Raw genomic sequence first — 4,804 nt, 5'->3', positions numbered from 1 at the left:
TTATGTCTACTGCGTTGGATAGTAAAGTTTAATAGAGATGTCTGAACACTGTGTGCATGATGAGGAGCGGTATGATTACATCTATTTTGGAAAAATAACACAGTAGTTATTATGCCCCTCCGCCTGGCTGTTCCTCGCTGGGGTCCCTTGGAGGGGAGCGGGTTGAGCTTTCCTCCCTGCCCCGACCAGGGCTCCGGCAGCCGAAGACCTCCAGGACCAGCCACCACCATGCCGAGACCACTCTCCGCACACATGAAGGTACTGGCAGAGGTACAAAGCCACGCGGGTTCCAGGCCGAGATCTCCAAGCCTACTCGGATTGGAGTTGAGCATCCTCCACCCAGATCCTCCAAATTCCAGTAGGCGGGGGTCACACCCACCACCTGGCCCCCTGGCGCCATGTAATCCCATCAGCGGCCAAGACTCAGAGACTATAAAATCCAGCTCCCGGAACCGCGTGGCCGCATTTGCGGCCGCGCGACATCTTATCAGGACATCTTTTTATGACATCTTATTATCTTATTCCTACTTCGGACAAACTTGCAGGCTATCGAATGTAGCCTGCCCACAGAGCAGAGTCTGGCAAACTCCCCGTGGCGTACCAAATATGCCAAATACCAGTAACAATGATGGGTCTCATTCTCCTAAAGAGCCTTGAATGTAATCTCAGGGCTAGGATGAAAGAGACATTACTGGGGCCTGCTCGAGGCAATCGACGAATAACAGGATGATGAATGAATGAAAAAAAAACACAGTAGTAAGAGGGATAGATATTTACAGAAGAGAAAGTTGTAACTTGCTGTGTGCTGTTCCTACAGTTCACTTCTGAAGAATAAAATAAGCCTAACATTATATAAGTTCCTCTTCAAATAAATGAGTCAAGGTAAGGCTTTTTTTTTCACAAGAACAAACTAGCCTTTTTATTTGGAAAATTTTTGTGAGGGACATGAAGATATGAATTAAACAGAAAACAAAAATACATCTATTCCCAGGAAGTTCAATTAGAAGCTTCATGGCAAAAGATAACTTGATGTTTCTTCCTGTCACTCTGGCATGCTCCTTCCTTCCTTCCTTCTTTCCTTCCTTCCTTCCTTCCTTCCTTCCTTCCTTCCTTCCTTCCTCTCTTTTGTTCTTTATTTCTTTTCTCTTTTTTTTTTTTTTGATTTTGGAACTACACCCAGCAGAGCTCATGGCTTACTCGTGATTCTCTCCTCAGGGATCACTCCTGGGGACTCAAAAACCATATGGGGTGCTGGGGATCGAACCTAGATTGACTACATGCAAGACAAGTGCCCTACCTACTGTACTATTGCTCTGGCTCTCTGGTATATTTCTTATCCTTGCTTTTTTTACAGCAAAGTTTTTCCTTTCTGAGTGTTTTGTAAAAAATAAATTCTAATCCCTTTTCAATCCCTCAGTGGTCTAAACTTTCCTTTAAGAACCTTTTCTCACGCCTTAAACTTATGAGTAAGGACGGTGACACCCCCGAATCCTCACTGCTAATGTGAGTTTTTGAGCGGGTAAAAGTTGACCCTAAGGTGACCCATCTACTTTGCGGGATGCCTGGGCGAGGGATCTGCCTGACCCTTTTATTTCGAAAAAGAAGATTATGCAGTGAGCTTGTGGGTGGTGCAAGGTTGTTTGTGACGAATGTGATCGTGGTGTAAGCCTCTGTCAACAAAACCGGGTTGGTCCCAGCTAAGTGTGTGATTGGTATTCGGTCGGGTTACTGACTAATCGAGTGGTAGCTTTTAATTCAGTTTACACAAATCCCCTCCCTGCAAAAAAAAAAAAAAAAAAGAAAAGAAAAACTTTTCTCTTGAAGTCAAAAGGCAATTTGTTCTGCCCACACAGCTACATCTTCACCAAACAAGACAAAATATCATCCTGAATATGTCGGATTTCAAATATCATCATTTCCTTTGTTATCAACAACAGATATTTAGCCGTGCAGGGACCAATCTTTGCTCTCCTGGGTCCCTGGAGCCCAGCACAGGTCACTGCTTGTGTTTGTTGAGTGGAGATAAGAAATCCATTCTCATGGAAGCAACAGTTAAGAGTGAATTTTTGTGCTTGTACAATATTACATACACAGACACAATTCAGACTAATATTATTTGATTTTTTTCTTTTCTGGCTGTCCTCAGAGCTTACCCCTGCCTTTGCGCTCAGGAAGCATTCGTGGTGAAGCTTGGGGGACCATATGGGGTGCCAGGATTGAACCAGGTTGGCCATGTGCAAGGTAAGTTGACCATGTGCAACCATTATACTATTGTTCAAGCCAAATAAGGTCAGTCACTCATGCAATTCTGTGTGACAGCTGCATTGGTAAGGCAATTAGCTCCTAGAATCTGGGTTTGTAGGTCTTTTTTTATTTTGTTGGTGGTGGTAGTGGTGATGGTGGTGCACAGAGATCAATCTTTGGATTAGGGGGACCATATGTGGTGTTAGGGGTTGAACCCAGGTTGGCTGAGTGTAAGGCAAGCCTCTTACCTGCTGTGCTATCCCTCTGGCTACCACTTAATTTTTTAAGCATTGTAAAATACTCTGGCATTGCTTATGAAGTAAAAGTACAACCTTAAATAGCACTGCCCTCCCGTTGTTCATTTATTTGTTCGAGCAGGCACCCGAAACGTCTCCATTGTGAGACTTGTTGTTACTGTTCTTGGCATATTGAATACGACTCAGGTAGCTTGCTAGGCTTTGCTATGTGGGCAGGATACTCTCGGTAGCATGCCGGGCTCTCTGAGAGGGGCAGAGGAATCGAACCTGGGTCATTCGCGAGCAAGGCAAATGCTCTACCCGCTGTGCTATCGCTCCAGCCCACAACCTTAAGTAGTTCAATAAATTTTTATGAATGAAAACATTCGTAGAGCCTCCTTCCATCTTGATAAAGAGTACATTTTGATCCCCAAGATGTCTCCTGTATATCCCCATCCAGTGATTATCCCAACTATGCCAGAAAAAGTCCAATAAAAGGCGCTCTGAAATGATAGCCAGGAGGACTGGTCTGTGGTTGGAAGTTTGCCACAAATGTGTGGGCTGTGGAGACTGGGAAGGGGGATAGCTGGGTCTGTTAGGACAGAGAAGGGACCACTATGACAATGATAATTGGAAATGATCACTCTGATTGAGAGAGAGAGAGAGAGAGAGAGAGAGAGAGAGAGAGAGAAGGAAGGAAAGTGCTTACCGTAGAGGCAAATGGATGGGAGAGAAAGTAGGGACATTGGTGATGGGAAATGTACAATGGTGAAGGGATGGGTGATGGAACATTGTACACTGGGTGTTGAAATATTGTGTGACTGAAACCCAGTCATAAACAAATAACTGTATATCTCTGTTGCTTCAATAAAAAAAAGAAAAAGAAAGGCATTTTTGTAAAATGCAATTTTATGTGTTTGTCTACTTGCAGTTCATTTTGTCATTAAATAATTAAATATCCTTGATTTCTCACCTAAAGATGATTTCTGTGTGATTAAGTGAATTCCATCACAACATTATCATCTTACATGAGTTTTGCCTGGTCTTGAACAGATGGAAGTGGTATCACACAATATTTTCCATTTTGTATCTGGCCTCTTTCACTTAATATTTTGTGAGATTCATCTATTCTTGCACATTCCAGTAGTTTGTACTCTTCTACTGTGCTTAGTGTACCATTTTGTAAGCATATCGCCATTTGAGGGTTTAGGCTGAGAGATTAGGATATACCCAGAGGATGCTGAGTGACTATTTCTGGCTCTGTGATCAAGAGTGACTCCTGATGATATTCAGAGGATTATTTGAGGTGCAGGGATAGAACTGGGAGTGACTACAGCAAAGCAAGCAAACCTTACCTCTCTGGCCCTTTTCTGAACATTCTAATATTGCTTTTTAAAAGTGCCTCTTTGGGGACCAGAGAGATAGTACAGTGGGTAGGGCTTTGCCTTGCATACAGTTGACTTGGGTTTGATCCCCAGTCAGAAGTGCAGAGCCAGGAGTAACCCCTGAGTATCACTGGGTGTCACCCAAAAAGCCGAAAAATTAAAAAATAAAGTATCTTTGGGGGAAAGAAATGAATGCCTCTTTGGGGGATGGAGAGATTTTACAGTGAGTAGGGCACTTGCTTTTCACACAGCTAACCAGGTTAGAGCCTCAGCAACTGATAGGATACTCCAAGTCCTGTCAGAAGTGATCCTGGGTGATCCAAACCAAATCAAAACAAAACAAAACAAAAACTTTTTGTTTATTGGTTGGTTTTGGCAGTGCTCAGGTCTTACTCCTGGCTTTGTATTCAAGGGTCACTCCTGGTATCATTTGGGGGACCCTATGCCAGGAATCAAATGTGGGTCGACTGTGTGTTAGGGAAGCATCCTGACAGCTATCTATCTTTCTGGCCCCAGTTAATGTGTATGTGTGACGTTTTATGATTGTTAACACGTGTGTAGATTATATGACTGCCAATCGAGATAGAGTCCCATACCCCAAAGAATTCCTTACTAGCCCTCCCTCTTAACCCTAACAACTACCAGCCGTCTCTTCATAATTCTAGTTTTATCTTTTTTCATAATGTCATATAGATGGAATGTTATAGTTTGTAACCTTTGGACACTGGTTTCATTCTCACATAATTCCTTTGATATTCATCAATAGTACATTCTCTCAACTACTGACATAGAATACCTTTTAATGGAAATTAAGCACTCATTGCACTGGGGGATATTTGCAGGAGTGAAACTGTTTGATCATAGTTCTTTTATATGTTTAGCTTGGGCAAGTGCAGCCAACTCTTTTTCTAGACTGGTAAAGACAGCAGCGTAGGAGAG

At 42.9% G+C, this 4,804-nt stretch overlaps 1 non-coding gene across 1 annotated transcript; it reads left to right on the top strand.

Annotated features, from left to right (window-relative positions):
- The first annotated feature begins 1,449 nt into the window (after positions 1-1,449).
- Positions 1,450-1,582, top strand: LOC130030928 (U12 minor spliceosomal RNA). The gene has a single exon (XR_008793576.1). It is a non-coding gene; the product is annotated as a U12 minor spliceosomal RNA (small nuclear RNA).
- Positions 1,583-4,804: the final 3,222 nt, after the last annotated feature.

This window comes from Sorex fumeus, unplaced genomic scaffold, assembly GCF_029834395.1.
Source record: "Sorex fumeus unplaced genomic scaffold, SorFum_2.1 ptg000044l, whole genome shotgun sequence".
In the NCBI taxonomy this organism is placed as follows: domain Eukaryota; kingdom Metazoa; phylum Chordata; class Mammalia; order Eulipotyphla; family Soricidae; genus Sorex; species Sorex fumeus.
Note: the sequence above shows the minus strand (reverse complement) of the source record. Positions and strands in the feature narration are given on the sequence as shown.